This window comes from Puma concolor, chromosome B2 (assembly GCF_028749965.1).
Source record: "Puma concolor isolate L17-30 chromosome B2, mPumCon1.1.hap2, whole genome shotgun sequence".
NCBI lineage: Eukaryota > Metazoa > Chordata > Mammalia > Carnivora > Felidae > Puma > Puma concolor.
The window spans coordinates 106,694,209-106,715,824 of NC_141671.1; the positions used below are offsets into that span (position 1 = coordinate 106,694,209).

The following is a 21,616-nucleotide window of genomic DNA, read 5'->3' on the forward strand; positions in this document are numbered from 1 at the left end:
ATATTCTTCTCTTTCAATGCTTCCCCCCCCCTCTGGTCTAACATGGGCACTTACATCTTACAGTATATTGTCTCCATTTTGTTTACTTCCTCTTGCACAGTCTTTATTAATTATTGTTCAAGTATATATGCTTAAGAAAAAAAATGATAACACTAGAGAACTATGTGAAGTAAAACGTACACTTACCTCATTCCTTTGCAATATAGTTTTACCAGAGGAAGCCATAGGCTGTGTCTACACAAATATTATCGTATTATAAATGTGGTTCTGCAGCTTTTTCACATTAAATATCATTGTTCCATGTCCCTATGTAACAGTTTCTCTCATAAAAAAATTCAGCTGATTAGAATTTTTAGAATTAGAAAAGAGTTATGCTTTTTTGTTAAAAAAAATATACCTACACATATATAAACACATGCATTCATAAAGTATATAAAGATAAGCAACAAATTGTCAAATTTGGTCAATTCTAAAGACTAGCAATAAGGCAGAGGAGTTTTTCTTTAAGTCTTATGTCTTTTGGGGGCACCTGGGTGGCTCAGTCGGTTGAGCGTCTGATTCTTGATTTTGGCTTAAGTCATGATTCCAGGATCATGGATCCAGCCCCCATTGGGCTCCATGCTGAGTGTGGAGCCTACTTGGGATTCTCTCTCTCTCTCGCTCTCTCTCTCTCTCTCTCTCTTTCTATGCCCCTCTCCCCCGCTCTCTCTCTCTCTCAAAACAAAAACAAAAACAAAAAAAAAAAACAAAAAAAAAACACGTAAAACCAAAAAACAAAAACAAAAACAAAAAAACAACCAACTCCAGAACAAACAAAAACCTCATGTGTTTTTGATCTTTGGATGTTTTTTGTAATGAATAATAAATGTTAACTGTGTAGTTAGAAAAGATTAAAAAGAACCCTTACAATGGTGTAGGGCTTTGCAGTCAACAGGAAGCTTTATATCTTTCTCTTCAGTTCATTTTTACAACGTTGTAGGGTACCCACAAAACACATCACTCGCACGTACAAGTGAGGAATTGAAGGTTGGAGTGGTTACATTACTAGACCAAGGTCATACAGTCAATGGCAGGCAGAACTAAATAAAGTTAGTGGACTGAGCCTGTCTGGATAGTGTGGTTCAGAGTGGCCACCTGTTGTCCTTATTACTGGGCCAGTTTTGTCCCTTTTTAGCCCATGTGCCCTTGTGAGCAGAAAAGATGCAGATGTCCTTAGTGACCCCTACTATTTTTCATCTCATCCAGGAACTTGGCAACTCTTGATACCTGAGACCACTTTGAATAAACATAGGGAATCAGGACACAGAAGTTATTTCATGGTGGGAACATGGTCACCACTATCACTACTCCTTGGAGTCCAGCCACAAACAGGCCACATCATGGGCTTACGAAGCATTTCTCCACTGGGTGTATACAGTTGATCCTTGAACAATTGGGGCTTCAAAGCGCTGACCCTCGTACAGTCGAAAATCCATGTATAACCCTTGACTCCCCTAAAACTTAAGTACGAATAGCCTATTGTTGACTGGAAGCATTCATGATAACATAAACAGTTGATTAACACACATTTTATATGTTACATGTATTATTTACTGTATCTAGAGTAAAGAAAATCATAAGGTGAGAAAATCATAAGAGAAAATACATTTACTGTATTATACTGTACTGAAAAAAATCTGTGTACAAGTGGGGCTGTGCAGTTCATATTTCTGTTGTCCACGGGTCAACTGTATTTATTTGCTGGCTCACCAACTGATTCTTTATGATCACCCTGGCTTTATGCTGCCCTAAAGGCTTCAGCTTAGAAGAGATTCAGACACAGCATCTACTAATAATATTTGCTGCAAAACAACCATATTGTTTTAAGAGATGACTCCACACTGCGTTGAGTTAGGCAAGATACACAGTTTACAGAGCCTCATAAGATTAGGCATGATCTCTTTGCTCCATCCAAAGCCATAGATCAAAATATCAATGCTCTACAAACTAAAGAAGCAAGTCCTGAGGGAGCATCTGCAAACAGAATTATATACAACTGTCTACATTTGTAGACAGATGTCTACACAATGTCCCCACAAATGTCTCTGGCTGGAAAACATCTGGGAACCCTAAGTTTCACAACATCTTACCTACCAGGTGGCCTATTGTACAGAATTCTTCCTAAAACAAAGATTGAGAAATACTCCCTGTCTGAGTCAGCCCCAGCCGCCACTGCCTATTTAGTCAGCAGCAAGCTTCCATTGGGTGCTTACCATGTGTCCAAAACTGGGTCTGCCCTGAAAGCTAAGCCTGTAGTTGATCTTATTTTGTCCCTTCCTCCTCATTGTCGCCTTACGAAATATCTCCTGTGAATTGCAATATAAGGGCTGTGGAACTGATGATATTATATTCTTATCTAAAGAAAGAGACCTGTATCAAAAAAGGGGTATTGTCTATCAAGATCCTTTGCCACAAGGAATAAAACATGAAAAACTTCTGAATGAAAGAAATCTCTATAAAATTGGGCAATTTATTGTCATTTTAAAAATTGTGGGTTATCAAACATAGAGAAGAGTATATGAAACATTTGTGTCCATTTAAAAAAATAATTACACAGTAAACATCTACGTAACCGCCACAGAGGGGAAAGAGAGAGGACATCTCCAGCAACCCAGAAAACACCTGCCCGAGTGTCACTTCACAGGGTCAACTCTCTCTGCCTAAATGTGGGCGGCAGGCGGTCGGGGGCGCGGGGAGAGATCATTCTCTTACTTTTTTTTTTTTTTTTAAGTTTATTTAGTTTTGAGAGAGAAAAGAGAACAAGCAGAGGAGGGGCAGAGAGAGGGGGGGACAGAGGATCTGAAGCAAGCTCTGTGCTGATGGCAGAGAGCCCGATGTGGGACTTGAATTCATGAACTGTGAGATCATTACCTGAACTGAAGTCAGATGCTTAACTAAGCCACCCTGGCGCCCTCATTACCTTACTTTTATTTATAGTTTTACCACCTATGTGCGCATTCCTAAATTATTAATGTTTATTTTTGTCTGTTTTGGAACTTTGTATGAGTGAAATCACTTTCTAATTGGTTCTCTATGAATTGTTTTATCATCTTTTTTGCTTTTATTTGATAGATTCATCCATAGTATGCCTAGAACAACTTATTTGTCTTGATTGCTGGATAGTATTCTACTACCTGAATATACCACAATCTAGTTATCCATTTAACTGCTGATGGACATTTGGTTTGCTCCCAATTTCCGGCGTTTGTGAGCAATGCTGGAGTGACCGTTCCTGTATTTGAATTCTGGTAGGTATGTGCAAGTGTTGCTTCAAGGTATGTTCCTGGAATAGATGAAAGCATGAGGTCATGTATATATTCCAGTTTGCTAGATAATATCAAATGTTTGCCATAAGTGTTATACCAATGTACGCTACTATGAGGGTTCCCACTGCTTCTCACCTCTGCCACACTTGGTATTTCCAATTATTTATTGTTTGTCACTCTAGTGAGTATGTAATGGTATTTCTCATTGTGTGTTTAATTGGCATCTCCCTAACCATGAAAGGCTTTCGGCATCTTTTCCTAGGTTTACTAGTCATTTGGATATCCTCTTTTATGAAATGCCTATTTAAGCCTTTTGCCCATTTTTTAATATTTGGGCAAATATTGATTGATTTGGGCAAATATTTCCTATTGATTTCTGTGATTTCATTATTATTCACTCATTTAGACTAACAAATATTTATTTAGTGCCTGCTTTGCTTCCAGCATGTACTAGGTACTTGGGATACATTAATGAACCAACAGCAAAGACCCTGACTTTGTGAGGCTTACATTCTAAGGGGAGAGAGAGATAACAAACAGTAACGATAATAAATAAGCAAATAATTGAAGGTAAGGAAGAGAAGAATACCGTGAGGAAGAAAAGAAAAAGGAGAACACTCTAAGAGGCATTAGAAATGCTGGAATTTAGAGAGTTGTTGTCCTTACCGAGAAGTCACCTTTGGGCAGAGACTGGAAGGGGTGAGAAGTTAGCCAGTAGATCATAAAAAGCATTTGGGCCAGAATAAGGGCTTTGGGTTTTACCCTAAATGAACTGAATAACCACCTCACACATTCCCTACAAAGCCTAAATCAATTGATTACTGAGCAAGACCATTGGATACACCGGGTAATCAATGGAAGGCAAGAACATGCTGATTCCAAAAAGAGGAAGTGATACTCCCTTTTAGACTATAGATGGCCTGGGGGCGCCTGGGTGGCTCAGTTGGTTAAGCGTCTGACTTTGGCTCAGGTCAGGATCTCACAGTCCATGAGTTCGAGCCGTGCGTCGAGCCCCGCGTCGAGCCCTGCGTCCGGCTCTGTGCTGACAACTCAAAGCCTGGAGCCTGCTTCAGATTCTGTGTCTCCCTCTCTCTCTGCCCCTCCCCTGCTCATGCTCTGTCTCTGTCTCAAAAATAAATAAAAACGTTAAAAAACATTTAAAACAAAGACTATAGATGCCCTGGAATTAGAAAAATGATGCCCAAGACTTAATAGCATATGTTACTGTGGAATTAAAGTCAGGTGAAAAGTATATGTGTATGTGTGCGTGTGTGCATTGTGTGTGTGTGTGTGTGTGTGTGTGTGTGTGTGTACATGAGTGTGTGTGTGTGTGAGTATGTACATGAGTTATTTTATGGTGCCTTTAGTACGTTTTTGATAGTTTTTTTTCGTTTCTTTTTGCTAGGAGAATATTAATTTAAGAAAACTTGGTTTGATAAGATTATTAATAATGGCGATAAATGAGCTTAATATACTCAAAAGAAATTGTATAATTACAAATTGCTTTTAAAACTCTGCAAATCACTTTAAAGTAATTCTCCTTGTCAAGTTTTGGGCCTCATTAACCAATCCCCTCATGGTCACCGTTATCTTCTTAATATATTCATTTTCAGTCATTCAAGAAACATCCAAACATATATTGAGGATACCTACTGTGTGTGGGAGTCTTTGTAATACCATGATTAACAGCTTAGTCACTGGAGACAAAGTACTGTAGACTGGGTGGCTTATGAGCAATAGAAACTTATTTCTCACAGTTCTGGAGGCTGGGAAGTCCAAGATTAAGATATCATCAAATTCCGTGTCGGGTGGGTGCCCATTTCCTGTTTCATAGATAGGGGTCTTCTCACATGGTAGAGGGCACAAGGGAGCTCTCTGGAGTCTCTTATATAAGGGCACTAATCCCATTAATGAGTTCTCTGCCCTTATGACCTAATCACCTCCAAATTCCATCACACTGAGTGGATTATGTTACTTGAGAGAACACAGAGCTTGGGGTACCACCATCGTATAAAAATAGTAATCAAGCCTGCTCTTTGTCCAAGAGGGAAACTATTTCACCTCTCCATGTTGCTTGCTGCAAACACACTCTGAGAAATGGCCTGGGTAAAAAGCAATCATAGCCTTGCATTCTTGGCATACTAGTGAGACATGTAGGAACGTGCACATAATTTTCTGTCTTTCAAGCCCCCTTTCTTTTTTTTTTTTAGGTTTATTTATTTTGAGAGGGGGGTGGGGAGAGAGTTCAGAGTAGGGGCAGAGAAAGGGAGAGAGAGAGAATCCCAAGCAGGCTCCACACTGGCAGTTCAGAGCCTGACATGGAGCTCAGACTCACAAACCATGAGATCATGACCTGAGCTGAAACCAAGAGTCAGACGCTTAACCAACTGAGCCACCAGGCGCCCTCAAGCCCTCTTTCAAATCACGTTTTCTATTCAAAGCATTCCCTGATGACATCCGTCCACATAACTTCTTTCCCTGAGCTCTTAATGACTTCATCTCTGAAACTCACTGTAGCACTTGGTCACATACCTCTTTGTGTCATATGAACTGTGTTTTCTCTCCTCAGCATGATTTTATGCCTTATAAAGACTTAAAAAGAAAACTGATTGTCTTACAAATGTCACAATACAGCAAAACAACTGATAAAAACAACTGAGAAAGACCAAATATTTTTAAAACTTATTGAGATAAAACATTTTATTTTTTTAATGTTTATATATATATAAAGAGAGACAGAGAGAGAGAGAGAGAGAGAGAGAGAGAGACAGAATGAGCGGGGGAGGGGCAAAGAGACATTGAGAGAGAGAGAGAGAGAGAGAGAGAGAGAGAATCCCAAGCAAGCCCCACGCTGTCAGGGCAGAGCCTGACGTGGGGTTGATCTCAGGAACCATGAGATCATAACCTGAGCTGAAATCAAGAGTTGGAACCTTAACTGACTGAGCCACCCAAGCACTCTGGCACTGCATTTCTTAAAGGCTGATTATAGAGTAAGAAAAATAATTGTATAAATATATTTAATATTTTACTTACATATAGTAAAGAAACAAAACTTAATAGACAAAAGTTTGTTTGTTTGTTTGTTTGTTTGTTTGTTTTTTCCAAGGAGTACGCATCAACAATTTGGGTTTCTGATGTTCTACAGGACATAGTTTGGGAAACATTACCTTAGATAATGAGAGGCAGATGGAAAATCAACTGTTGTTTGGCTTACTTCATAGTATTCTTAAATCACATGGTCTGTCCAAAAATAGCAGCTTGGGGCGCCTGGGTGGCGCAGTCGGTTAAGCGTCCGACTTCAGCCAGGTCACGATCTCACTGTCCGTGAGTTCGAGCCCCGCGTCAGGCTCTGGGCTGATGGCTCAGAGCCTGGAGCCTGTTTCCCGTTCTGTGTCTCCCTCTCTCTCTGCCCCTCCCCCGTTCATGCTCTGTCTCTCTCTGTCCCAAAAATAAATAAAGGTTGAAAAAAAAAAAAAATTAAAAAAAAAAAAAAAAAAAACAAAAACAAAAATAGCAGCTTGAATAAACTCAAGTCTGAGACATGGTCAAGCTGTAGGGCAACTTATTTCAGTGGCCAAACAAGTAGATGGGTACATTCCGGATTCATTAAATGACACTTTATTTCACAGAGACAAGATCGTCATCTGTCTAGGCATCTTTAAAGGTACTTAAAAACGCTTGGAGAGAGGGTAGTGCATAAAATCAAAACCAGATGTTTTTCCTCTCAAAAATCAAAATAATCTTAAATCCTTTCTCAGCTCCCAGCTCTGCTCAAGATTTCTTGATGAGATGATTGTTCCTATTCAATTCATATGCAATCCAAGAAGACTAACTTTATTTATTTTTTATTTTTTTATGTTTGTTTACTTTTGAGAGAGAGTGAGAGAGATAGACAGAGTGTGAGTGGGGGAGGGGCAGAGAGAGAGGGAGACACAGAATCAGAAGCAGGCTTTAGGCTCTGAGCTGTTAGCACAAAGTCCAATGTGGGGCTCAAATTCACAAACCTTGAGATCATGACCTGAGCTGAAGTCGGATGCTTAACCAACTGAGTCACCCAGGTGCCCCTAAGAAGACTAACATTAAATGAGTTCACATTCTTTAACTTTAAATCTGTTTGCCACTGTTAATACCAACAGAATTCCACAATTTTCCAGCCTCATAATCACATCTATCCCAGCTAGAAACTGCCTGTCTCTCCCTGCAGATACACAAGGAAGCTCTTCTATCAAAGTTTTTTATTTTCCTAAAATCTAAACCTTTATTACAGGTCCTCTATGTTCTCACTCCAACTTGAGGTTGAACAATTTACACTTATTAAAATCAATGCTTGGTAAATATGATTATTGGCAGTGAAAGACAACTGAAAGAGGTACTTCTGGTTAAAACTGTTGGTTTGAAAGTATGTATTCCACCACAATAAAACAAAAGTATAGAGATCTTTTTTTACATCAGAAAGCAAATGGAGAACAAGAGAGAAGAAAATAACACAATTTTTAGAAGTTACAAAGCAGATGGTAAATGGCAATTTTCCTAATGGACCTGAAAAATCTAAATCCCAAGCCAGAACTTGAGAAAGATAAGAAATGAAATGATTTTGGGGTGCCTGGGTGGCTCAGTTGGTTAAGTGTCTGACTTCGGCTCAGGTCATGATCTCACAGTTCATGAGTTCAAGCCCCGCATTGGGCTCTGTGCTAACAGCCCAGAGCCTGGAGCCTGCTTCAGATTCTGTCTCCCTTTTTCTCTGCCCCTCCCATGATTGCGCTCTGTCTCTCTTGTGAAAATAAATAAACATTTTTTTTTAAATGTTTATTTATTTTTGAGACAGGGAGAGACAGAGCATGAACGGGGGAGGGTCAGAGAGAGAGGGAGACACAGAATCGGAAACAGGCTCCAGGCTCTGAGCTGTCAGCACAGAGCCCGACGCGGGGCTCGAACTCACGGACCGCGAGATCATGACCTGAGCCGAAGTCGGACGCTTAACCGACTGAGCCACCCAGGCACCCCAATAAATAAACATTTTTAAAAAATTAAAAAAGAAATGAAATGATTTTTACCATGGAATTTGTCAAAAAAAAAAAAAAAAAGCTCAGGAATTAGCAGCACCAGTCACCTCTGGTGGTGGGGGCAAAAAACAGCATTGGTTGAAAGCTTCTTTAAGAATTGGTCCCTCAGGGGTGCCTGGGTGGTGCAGTTGGTTAAGCGTCCGACTTCAGCCAGGTCACGATCTCGCGGTCCGTGAGTTCGAGCCCCGCGTCGGGCTCTGAGCTGATGGCTCAGAGCCTGGAGCCTGTTTCCGATTCTGTGTCTCCCTCTCTCTCTGCCCCTCCCCCGTTCATGCTCTGTCTCTCTCTGTCCCCCAAAAAATAAATAAACGTTGAAAAAAAAATTAAAAAAAAAAAGAATTGGTCTCTCAGATCTCTGTCCCCATTCCAAGTGGCTGGACAACTGCTTCTCTGTAACCTAGAAAAAGATGGCAATTTCAATCTCTAGATGCAGTTTTTTGAGCAGATTTTTTTCTATTAATTCCTATGTTTATTTATTTATTTAAGAAAATGTTTATTTACTTTTGGGAGAGAGAAAGTGTGAGCTGGGGAGAGCCAGAGAAAGAGGGAGACAGAGGATCTGAAGTAGGCTCTGTTGCCGGCCCAGAGCCTGATACAGGGCTCAAACCCACAAACCAGGAGAGTTGAAATCAAGATTCAGATGCTCAACCAACTGAGCTACACAGATGCCCCTAGAAGAGATTTCTGAACTGGGGAACACTAGGCTAGTTGAAGACAGAGTCAGTATATTGAGCAAATGGGAATTAAGCTAAAATGTACATACCAAATTTTTTCCCCCCTAGCCTTCTTACCCAACCTGGTTTCCAGAATACTGGCATTCAGGCCTTTATTCTCTAGGCAGTAGGTCAGAGGATCTGTATCTAGCAAATCTTACTGCCCAAGAAAAGATATTTCAATAAAACAACACATTTTAAGATTCACATTTAAGTGCCCCCTCCAGTTATTATCCTATGTTGTAGTCCATAACCTCCAAACTCTACCAAAGTTCATATTTTATCCAATTTGAGAGGCTAACCAAGGATCTCCAGAGATTTGAAAAAAGTATGAAAGACAGAAGTCAAAACAAAGAAAAAGGCTACTTAGAAGAAGCAGAAATTATATTTTTTATTTTTATTTATTTTTTTTTTTAATTTTTTTTTTCAACGTTTATTTATTTTTGGGACAGAGAGAGACAGAACATGAACGGGGGAGGGGCAGAGAGAGAGGGAGACACAGAATCGGAAACAGGCTCCAGGCTCCGAGCCATCAGCCCAGAGCCTGACGCGGGGCTCGAACTCACGGACCGCGAGATCGTGACCTGGCTGAAGTCGGACGCTTAACCGACTGCGCCACTCAGGCGCCCCAGAAATTATATTTTTTAGAAAACTTAAAAAAACCTTACCATAATGATTTTAGAGATATAAGAGGAGACATTACATATATGAAATGAGAATAGAATGGTATTAAGAAAACAATTGAGAACAAAAGAGTTCTTGGAGATTAACATGACAGCAGAAATTAAAAATTCAGTAGAAGGATTGGAAGATAGACTTGGAGGAAATCTCACAGGAAGTATGGATGGAGATAAAGAGATGGACAAGAGAGAAAAGTAAGAAAAAAATTAGAAAACTAGTCTAAGATATCTGTCATCCTACTAATAAGATTCTAGGAGAAACAGGAGAAAGAGGTAGGATAGAATAAGATATCACCAAAGAAATAATTCAATATGTTTTCCCCAGATGAAAGGACATGGATTTCTAGATTGAAGAGTTCCATCGAGTGATCAGTACAGTGGAAGGATACAGACCCACAGTGAAGTGCATCATGGTGCAATTTTGGAACACTGGGTTTAGGCGTCCTTGTGAGATTGTGCTGTGCCTTGTGAGATTGGGCTCTGTGCTGACCACACGGAGCCTGCGTGGGATTCTCTCCCTCTCTCTCTGTCCCTCCCCCTGCCTCAAAATAAATAAATAGACAAAAAAAAAAAAAAATATGATGGCAATGCAGCCCTCCATAACAAGATTAGCCCCGGGTGGGTTAGTCAAGGGTTAGACAGGGAGAAAGTCAAATTTTTGACAAAATTATGAGTTTTTAATATTTCGCTAAAAAAAAAAAATCATTGCAACCTGTTTCAAATAACGTGTGGTGGCTTTACAATGGATCCCCAGATTCTGTGACATGCCTACCATCAAGAGGTAGAGATGAATTCTCTCCCTTGGTTGTATGCTGGACTTACTGACTCACTTCTGAAGAATAGGAAAAAGTGGAAAGGATGATATGTGCCTTCAGAGAATGGACTGTAAAAGGTGTTGCAGCCTCCTTTCTCTCACTCTCTCCTGGACTGCTCTTTTGATGGAATTCACTGCCAAGCTGTGAGGATGATGAAGCAGCCCCTGGAGAGGCCCCTGTGGTGAGAAACTAAAACCTCCTGCCCACAGCCACGGGTGTGGCCTGTCTTAGAGTAAAATCCTCAAGTCTTCATACGGCTGCAGACTTCACTGATGTCCCGATTGCAGCCTTGAGGGAAACCCTGAACCAGAACCACCCAGCTGAGCTGTTCCTGAATTCATGGCCCACAGAGACTGTGAGATAATAAATTGTTGTCACAAGTCGCTGAGTTTTGAGGATATTGGTTACACTGCAAAAAGTAACTAATACATAGCCTACTGAAATTTGGTAACTCGACTACTATAAGGTCCACCCTCCCTAACGTTCCTAAGTGACATTACATCTCATTTTCTCCACCTGAGCATCGTAGACTCCTCTTCTGCTGCTGGCCATGAGGCAATTTTTCAAGAGCGTTTTAGAATGTACTCATGAGTAAAAAGAGCTATAATTTTGATGGGTTAAGGAAATGGAATTTGAATATGCCCAGCCACTGGCTGGGGAGAACCTCTCCTTCCTTCCTGTGTGCAGTTCTCAGCAATATTAAAATCTCAGTTTAAATTTTGAGTCCGTTTTTTTCCCCCCACTGCAACAGCTAAGTAGGGAGACAACATCAGAAGGCTTGAGACTTCTTTAAGAAGATACATTGATAGAAAAGTTAATGTACTGAATAATATTGAGAGAAGATATATTCAAATGGGGGAAGAGTTTGAAGACTAGTGATAAGAATAGAGAAAGCTCAGAAAATGTGAAAATGATTCTATCGTTAACTCCAGGGAAATCTACTCTTGGTATGCTACATGGTCCAGTGGTCTATAGTGTTTACACAGTCATGGTAGTGGAACCTCAGAATACTCGTCTAAGTCCAATTCCACATAATAAGAGGGAAGAGGGTCAGGAAGTTTGTATATGTGTGTGGTTAGGATGAAGGCTGGGTGTGAGAAAGCCTTGCATTTCTATGTGGAAATTTAAAAAAATGGTGCCTCAAACGGAAAAATCAAGAAAGAGCTTATATAAGCATATTATGGACAAAAATGAAGTAGATTCCAGAAGAACCGGTTGACAAGAGTAGAAAGGAGGTGCTGATATGAAGCCGGAAATGGTGGAAAGCAGGACTGGTGAAGGTCAAGGAGTGGTAGGAAATGATTTATATTCTTATCTGGCTCTTTAAATTGTTTGTGTGAATACATTTTTAATAAGTAAAACTTAACAAGAAAAGAGAAACAGGAGAATTACTAAAATAATCATTAAAATGTATGGTGAGAATCTGCAAATGTTACCAATGTTACTAATTGGTGCTTTACATCTTTTGGAGTGCCAAATTCTCTTTCAGGTGTCCTCCAAATGAGGTTCTCACATCTACAGAGAGGAATATCTACTTATTAACTTCTGCTTAAGATTTTTCCATGTTTTCTGAAGTGATTAAAATAATCACTTAAATAATCATTAAAAATATGACTGGACTCTTAGTGATTTGCTCTTTGAGAAGAATTTTTTTGTGTTCTGAGATGAAACAAGATCTTTTGTTATCTATTTAATCAGTTCTTGTGACTATTTTGTTTTCTCTATTGATGTAGAGTATGGAAAGCAATATTCTAATTATTGAATAGGTTTTGTTCATTGTAGCCTTGCCTTCTCTTTGCAATGTCACCCAAAAGTTTTTGAAGCAGGAGCCAGTTTGATTTAATAAATATTTATCAAGCATCCATTATACTATCATAGTCTAGTGAGGGGGGCAACCCCATAATCAAATAACTATAATGCAATGAAATTTGTGTGAAGATTATTAATGTTTATACATGTCCGAGAAATAGTAGAGTGATAATTTTTCTGGGAGCTGCATAAGATATTTATGGAATGAAGCAAGATATAAACTGACTAAAGAGTTGTGAGAGATGATAAAGGAAGGTTTTAGAGAACATGAGCCCTGAAGAGGTTTTTGGAAGATGAATTGTTTGTCAGGTGTACAAGCAGGGGAAGAGCATTCCAGGAGCAAGGAAGACCATGTGAAAAGGCACAGAGGCATGAACAGCATTGTGTATTTAGGAACCGAATTACTTTAGCATTGCCCTGAATGCAGGCTGGACAGCAAAGCAGAGGGCCGCTCACCGAGCACTTCATTTGTCATCATACGGAACTTACACTTAGCCCTGTAGACAATGGAGAGGTAGTAAGGAAATTGGTGATACCACTGGATATGGATGGATCATTCTGGTGAAGGATTTTTAAAGTACATATTATGAAAATTATATATATTATATAAACACAGAGAAATGTGTTTCTCTGTGTAATGAACCACTATAAACATAGATTTCAGAATTGTAAACATTTTAAATTTTTTTTTTTCAACGTTTATTTATTTTTGGGACAGAGAGAGACAGAGCATGAACGGGGAAGGGGCAGAGAGAGAGGGAGACACAGAATCGGAAACAGGCTCCAGGCTCTGAGCCATCAGCCCAGAGCCTGACGCGGGGCTCGAACTCACGGACCGCGAGATCGTGACCTGGCTGAAGTCGGACGCTTAACCGACTGCGCCACCCAGGCGCCCCTTTTTTTTTTTTAATTTTTTTTTCAACGTTTATTTATTTTTGGGACAGAGAGAGACAGAGTAGAATTGTAAACATTTTAAAAAAGTGTTTATTATGGGAAATTTCAAGAATAAACATAAGTAGAGAAAATAACATAAGGAAGCCTCTTGTACCTCTAAGTCAGTTTCAACAATTACCAACTCATTACCAATCTTATCTACTCTCCAACACACTTCCCTCCATTCCCAGATTATGTTGAGACACATCCCAAATGTCATACAATTCCTTCTGTAAAGTATATATTTTAGAAAAGAATACGTAAAACATCCACAGAATGTACACCACCAAGAGTGAACCATTATGTGAACTACAGACTCTGTGTGATTATGATGTGTTAGTATAGCTTTGTGAGTTGTAACATATACCACTCTGGTGGAGAATGTTGGTAATGGGGAAAGCTGTGCATGTGTAGGGGCAAGGGATAAAGGGAAAAGTTCTGTACCTTCTCCCCCAATTTTGCTGTGAACCTAAAACTGCTCTATAAAACCAAAGTCTCAATTAAAACAAAAACTACTCCAAAAAGCAAAGCCCTCAATATCATTATCACACTTAAAAAACAACAATAATTTCTTAATATCATCAACTATCCAGTCAGTATTTAAGTTCCTACTTGCCTCATAAAAGTATTACTTGTTTGAATTGGGATTCAAATAAGGTCCATATACTGTAAAATTGGTGTGCCCCTTAAATGTCTTTTTAAAATATAAATTCTCAGGGCACCTGGGTGGCTCAGTCAGTTGAGTGTCTGGCTCTTGATTTTGGCTCAGGTCATGATCTCATGGTTCATGAGTTCAAGTCCCTCATCAGGTTCTGTGCTGGTGGTGCAGAGCCTGCTTGGCATTCTCTCCCTCTCTCTCTCTTTCCCTCCCCCATGCTCACTCTCTCCCTCTCTCTCTCTCTCTCTCAACATAAATAAATAAACATTAAAAAATAACATATCAGTTTTTTTATTTTAGTTATTTGATTCGTTGCTTAGAAAGATTTTAATTGTGGTTAAAATTTACCATCTTAACCATTACTAAGTGTACTTAGTAGTACTAAGTATTTCACAATGTTGTGTAACTATCACCACCATCCATCTCCAGAACTTTCAGCATCTTGCAGAACCAAAACTCCATACTCATTAAACAATGACTCCCCAAACCCCCTTTCCCCAGCCCCTGGCAACCGCCATTCTATTTTCTGTTTCTATGCATTTGACTACTCTAGGTACCTCATGGAAGGTTCATCCATGTTGTAGCTTCTGTCAGAATTTCCTTCCTTTTTAAGGCTGAATAATATTCCATTATAAGTATATATCACATTTTGTTTATTCATTTATCCTTTGATGAACACTTGGGCTGTTTCTACTTTTTGGTTATTGTGAATAATGCTGCTGCGAACATGGATGTACAGATACATCTTTTCGAAATCCTGCTTTTGATTCTTTTGGGTGTGAACCCAGAAATGGAATTGCTAAATCATATTTTTAGTTCAATTTTTAACTTTTTGAAGAATCACCACACTGTTTTCCATGGGGCTGCACCATTTCATAGTCCCACTAACAGTGTGTGCACAAGGATTCTAATTTCTTGACTCTTCAACATACTTGTTATTTTCTGTTTTGTCTTGTTTTGTTTTTTGCTTTTTTGTTTTTATTTTTGTTTTTGTTTTATAATAGCCATCCTAATGAGTGTGAGGTGGTTATCTCATTGCAGTTTTAATTTGCATTCCCCTAGTGGTTTGATGTTGAGCATCTTTTCATGCGGCCATTTGTATGTCCTTTATGGAAAAATGTTCAAGTTATTTGCCTACTTTTTTCATTGAGTTGTTTATTTTTTGTGGTTGAACTGTAGGAGTTCTTCATATATTCTGGATGTTAACCCCTTATCAGATATATTATTTGCAAATATTTTGTACTATTCCATAGGGTGCCTTTTCATTCTGTTAATTGTGTCCTTTTTAAATGTATTTTTTAAAGTTTATATATTCATTTGGGGGGGGGGGTGGGAGCAGAGAGAGAGGGAGAGAGAGAATCCCAGGCAGGCTCCACACTGTTAGCACAGAGCCTGAGTTGGGGCTTGAACTCACGAACTGTGAGATCATGACCTGAGCTGATATCAAGAGTCAGACGCTTAACCAACTGAGCCACCCAGGTACCCCTGTTGTGTCCTTTGATGCACATAGTTTTTAATTTTGATGTACTACAATTTATTATTTTTTATTGCCTGTGTTTTGGTATCATATCTGGATTTTTTAAAATAAAAATATACTGGTAGTTTTCTATTCAAATCTGGACTACAAGGCTTTTTAAAAATTAAATTTAACTCTATCTAACTGAACTTTTGTCTCTTTTTCCTCATTTCCAAAACCCCAAGTCCTAATAACCACATGATTACTACATTTCTTTTAAGGTTTTTTGTTTGTTTGTTTGTTTTTGTTTTTAGAGAGAGAGAGCACACAAGAGTGGGGAAGGGGCAGAGAGAGGGAGAGAGAGAGAATCCTAAGCAGGTGTGCGCTGTTAGCTCAGAGCCTGATGTGTGGCTCGAACTCACAAACTGTGAGGTCATGGCCTGAGCCACAATTAAGAGTTGGATGCTTAACTGACTGAGCCACCCAGGTGCCTCTCCATTTCTTTATACCACAATACATACCCAAAAGACTCAAAATAACGACACCAACACTGCCACAGACAATTTGATTTCCGAGAGAAGTTTAGGATTTTTATTTTTATTGTTTTTCTGCTCCTTTTTGTCCTTAAGGTATATCCTTTAAGGTTGTACAAATTACTGTGTTTAAAGTTGCCTGAATTAGTTCTCTCTATGCCACTAATTCAATATGTAGTTACATTCATTTATTTAATTTTGCTTTCATTTGTTAAGAACTGCTTTTAATTTCAAATGTTTAATTATTATGTAAAGTGATTACATGGTAACAAAACTAAATCACCCCAAAAGGTATATTTTGAGAAATCTAGCTTTTATCCTTATTGTTTTCATACTGTTCTCTCTCTCTCAGTGGTACCCTTTTAAAAAATGTTTTTGATTTAGCCTATTAAAAAAATATATATGTACACTTTTTTCTACTTTCCTTTTTATTACTTGACAATATATTCTAGAAGTCATCATGCCATACAATAAATAAGATATTACTCATTTCTTTTTTATGGCAGTATAGTACTCCATTATGTGGAAATAGTTCATTCAATCAGCCCTCTACAGGTAGACATTTGATTGTTTTTATTTTTTAGTTATTACAAATGAATAGCCTGTGCAGACATCTACAATTAATATTTTGTCATTTGATTAATGCTTTTGTGAATTAAAGAAAAACACAAATATGTCATCTTTTTCCAAAAATTTTTAACATATATCTGTCAAGAGATGATAATATCCTGAATAACTACAATACTACTCTCACACATAACATAATGAAGAAAATAGTGGTTGGTTTCCAGGGGTTGCAGGATGAGAAAATCACTGCTGTGGTGATCAGGATGAAAGCAAAGGCAGTGACAGTGTATAGGGAAGTGAACTTGAGATATATAGAGAACAGGTGGAGGTATTATTTAGCAAGACTTGGTAATACAATGAGCACTTTTACTGTGGCTCTTTTAAGATTATTTCAATTTACCTACGAGGGTGAATAAAATCTCTTTGGATAATGTGTGCACATTCATTCTATTATAGCCCGTATGGTTTTTAATTTTAGAGCATATGCCTTGAGGACAATGAGCCCTGGAGGGAGCCAAAGGACAAGTAGAATAACCAACATTTATTTACCCTTTTGTCATGGAGACTCTGGTTACACCAGAAAATTAAGGGGCAGAGCAAAGGTGCAGTGACGTTATGGTCTCCAGCCTAATCTCACCTTCTTGAGCAAAGCAGAGTCCACAGTTCCTAGCTTGATGAGTCAAGGCACCCTAGGTATCCTCAGGGTCAAAGGAGTCTGTATCACAGATGCATTCCGTGTGTTTTATACAGTATTTCAGAGAACTTTCCCCTAAAAGCTTGACGTTAGCAATAGAAGGTCACATGAAGATAAAATGGAGAACAATCTTCCAAAATGGGCCAATAAGACCTATAAATTACCATTTCATTCCTTCCTTCCTTCCTTCCTTCATTCATTCATTCTATATTTGCCACTCAAAAAATATTAAGAAGTATTGATTGTCAGAAACTGTGCCAGGTGCTGGGAATACAAAGGTAAAAAAGATGTGCTCTTTGCCAAAGAAGGCTAGTTGGGAAGAAAGACATGTAGGCAAATACTCAGCATATAGTGTAGAGACATGTAAAAGGTACTAAAGAGACCAGAAATTAGTGGACAACTCATTTGGTCCAGTGGTGGGGTGGGGAGATGGGTCACTTAGGATAGTCTTCACCAAGTAGGAGAGATTGAGTTGGTCTTCACTGGATGGATAAGGAGTCTAGTATGTACTAGAAGCTCTATCTTGCAGACAGGAAAACTGAGAAGTTTGCAGTGTGGCTGTATTGTATATTATAGAGATCACTTGATTCCAGAGTGGAGAGTGAAATAGAAATTAAAAATCACATCAGGAAGCAACTTAAGGAGAACAGATGAGGCCCTGGACTGAGGGCAAAAGAAAGATCAAGAGGAGTTTAGGATGTAGGATTATAAGAATTTGGCGACAGATTCAATGTGAGAAGTAAAAGGGAGGGAGGAGTCAGAAATTAACAGGAGGCTTTTAGTTTTAACAATGGGACCATTAACTAGGATTTAGGAATGTTGGAGGAAAAAGAGGTTTTACAGGGAGTGAGAGGAAATAATGAGCTGGCTTTTTGAACACACCAAATATATGCTTCTGGGACATATAAGTAGAGTAGGGAATAGGAGCAGATTGGTGAAAGGGTAGAGAGGTGACATTTTCTGTGTCAGATTGTTCTACACAGGGGAAACATCGGCCTCAAGAGAAATGCAAACCACAGAGCCTGCATATATCAGAATTTGGGGAAGGAAGAGGAGCTGGAGAGGAATGAAAGAGACTTATGATCAATAGTCAGCTGAAACACAATAGAAGAGTCAGAATCGAGAGATTTAAGGTAAGCACTGGCAAGCATTTCAACATAGAATTATACGCTTTCAAAACTGGCTCTCTTTCTTAGACAATTAGGGCTGCTGGAACAAAATTCCACAGACTTGGTGGCTTAAATAACAACAAACATTTATTTCTCACAGTTCTGGAGGCTGGGATATTCAAGATAAAGATGCCAGCAAATCCCGTGTCTGGCGAGGACCCTCTCTTTGGTTTGTTGATGGCTGCCTTGTTATATCCTCACATGGAAGGGGAGGAAAGAGATCTTGGGTCTCTTTCTCTTTTTCTAAGAGCACTAACCCCATCACGAGGGCCCTACTCTCAAGACCTAATCTAATCCCAGTCACATCCCAAAGGTCCCACCTCCAAATACCATCACACTGGGGATTAGGTCTTTAACATATGAAATTTAGAGGGAGGCAAACATTCAGGCCATAGAACATTTTCCCGCTACATCATGCTTTCTCAAAGTTTGCCAGTAGAAGAAAGGAAGCAGTGTTAAGAGAATGTTTTTCCTAGGATGGGAGAGTCTTGAATATATTTTTAGGCTTATGAGGAGGAGCCAAGTGGAGGGTGAAGGTGGATAAGTGATAAGAATAAGGTCCCTGATGAGGTAGTGGGAACTAGAACATGCCTGTGTCTGTATCAGAATAAGCAATTCCATATGCTAGTATTTATGTATTCAATTTGCTCTTCCCTGGGGTCTTTTTCATGACATTATCAACCTTTCAGGTCTCAGTAAACTTATGAATGTAAAAAGTAGGATACTTTAGATATCTCCAAGACCATGTTTGGTCCTAAACTTTTATCTTTATAGCTTTTTCTATAAAGTCCACTATCCCAGAACTGAAAAGAACTTTCTGAGTTGTTGCATGGATTTCTCCCTGCTTCCAAGCCAAGTCTACTGCAAATACTTCTTTCTCTAGAAGGAGCCACCAGACATATTATTGTAGTTCAACTATGTTCAACTACATTTAACTTTAGATTTGAGTACAAATCCTTGCCAAGAGACAGCTGGCCCAATCCATGCACAGAAACACCATCTTAATCAAATACTGGGCCTAGAGTGGTTGAATTTTTGGCAAAGAATTGCCTCTTGATCTGTCTAAACTCAAGTAACTAGTTTTGCAGTTCCTTCCCCCCCCCCACCCCCCCATTCATTCATTTAGATTTGACATCCTCATGAGGGACTCAACCCAGCAGGTGTTCAGAAAGCTTAAAAGAAAGGGGGTTGAAAAGTGTATTGTTTGGACCTGGAGGTTTTCCTGACCATCTGAAATGCCTTAGGCAGCCACAGAATAGTCACAGGTTACAGTTTTCAGGAACTGCTGACGGTGGGGGAGGGCATTTTCTTCTTCCTGTCGGTTTTAAGTGTCTCTGCAGCAATAAAAATTATGTCAGTGGACACTTTTACTTATTAGGTTCAGTTTTTGTGCTTCTTTCCCTGGGGTGTTTTTCCTCCCAACAGTGGCATTTATGTTAGCTTTTCACAAGATTCTCTACGAACCCTTGGAAAATCTTTTCCAAAGGGAAACAATGTCATTTCTTTTACATCTTTGGAAAAATCACTTTACAAGTCTTGGTAGTCTAGTTTTGGGGCTTTCTGTGGCTTTCCTAAAGGGTCATTTCTGTGTTGCCAAATGCTGGAGTAGCTGAGGCAACTTTGTGGACACACATCTATTGGCTGCATGATAGAGCTCTCTAAAAGGCCTGGAACCAAATGTCTCTCTTTCCTCCCGAGACATAGGAAATCCTGTTTGTGATCCAGGTGGAGTCTCAGGTAAGTGCCTCCACTCAGGATGTTATCCCTCTTGTGTTGGTGGGAGGGTAGAGAATTGTTCACTAGAGCACAGAGGTCAAGGTGATCTGTATTTTCTCCCCTGGCATGTGTATGATCGTTCAACCTGAAGGCTGGGCTATTTTCTATTTCTGGGTGTGAATGGGAGAGGATGGGCCATGGCTTCGAGCAGAAGGTACTCTCATCTGGATTCCCTCCACCTCCACCTCCACCTCCACCTCCACCAACACTCTGAATCTTGCTTCACAGGGAAGATTGAGGCCACAGTTCATGAGCTCTGTCAAGGTCTTCCCCTAAGATGTCCAATCCCATCCCCAACCATGAGCCCTCTCGCTTTCGTTACTCTCTTCTCAGGGGATAGGGTAGTTTTTGTGCAGTTCAGAGTCGGACTGTTTTGATCTGGATCCCAACCCCTTCTACCTCCTCAGAGCCTTGCTTCCTCGGTCATTTCCTGCCTCCTATAGCTTCAAATGCCTGCATTCTTAAAAAAAGAAAAATAAAAGAGCAACAGCCACCCAGTATCTTTACACCAAGTATCTTTTGTTTCTTTCCATTCACAGTCAAATTCCAAGAACCATCTTGGAATAATCACATGGTGACTCACCTCCTGCTGACTCCTCAATCCACTACAACAAATCTGCTGCCTCCGTCTTGCCCTGAAATTGCTCTGAGGCGGAGACATTCTCCTAATCAAACCCAATGTCCCTTTTCTGGCCTTTCTTGGCTTTTCTGTGGCATCTAATGTCTCTGCCCACTCTGCTCTCCTTGAGACTCTTAGCTTTCATGTAACCAGTTTCTTCCATCTCTGTCTGTGAATGAAAAGTTCGGTCTCGGGGCGCCTGGGTGGCGCAGTCGGTTAAGCGTCCGACTTCAGCCAGGTCACGATCTCGCGGTCTGTGAGTTCGAGCCCCGCGTCAGGCTCTGGGCTGATGGCTCAGAGCCTGGAGCCTGTTTCCGATTCTGTGTCTCCCTCTCTCTCTGCCCCTCCCCCGTTCATGCTCTGTCTCTCTCTGTCCCAAAAATAAATAAACGTTTGAAAAAAAAAAAAAAAAAAAGAAAAGTTCGGTCTCACCTGTGCTCTTTGTTCCCTGGGGCCTCTTGAATGGTGGTATTTCTACACATTCTTTGTTCCTTATATTTCCTGAGGTCCATGCTCTCCCCAGATGTTGCCATCCACATCCACTGCTTCTACTATTATCCGTGTATTGATGACTCCACAGCCTGTCTTCAGTTCAGGCCTGTCTTCTGAACATCTGATGTTTGGATGCTTCAAAGGAACCTCAAACTCAAAATATTCAAAGCTTATTAGCTTCTTTTCTAAGCTGCCTCCTTGTGGTCCCTCAGCCTCCCAAGAGAGACAGGAGACACTCCAGAGCCATTGCCACTCCTACTACTCTCTAGCCTCTTTGATGCATTGAAAGCGCCAGCAAATTGAACTCCTTTGTAGTTTCCTGTCCAACTTTGTC

General features: G+C 39.8%; 2 long non-coding RNA genes across 2 annotated transcripts in view; both read right to left on the reverse strand.

Moving 5' to 3' along the window:
• The window catches only part of LOC147581169 (uncharacterized), a 34,936-nt gene extending 13,320 nt beyond the window's left edge, over positions 1-21,616 (reverse strand). The window contains exon 1 of the long non-coding RNA XR_015251494.1: positions 21,223-21,616. This is a non-coding gene — a long non-coding RNA (uncharacterized LOC147581169). The remainder of the gene's footprint in view (positions 1-21,222) is intronic.
• LOC147581170 (uncharacterized) lies at positions 3,067-5,344 on the reverse strand. The gene is made up of 2 exons (XR_015251495.1): positions 4,959-5,344; positions 3,067-3,322 (listed from the first exon to the last, which is right to left on the reverse strand). It is a non-coding gene; the product is annotated as an uncharacterized LOC147581170 (long non-coding RNA).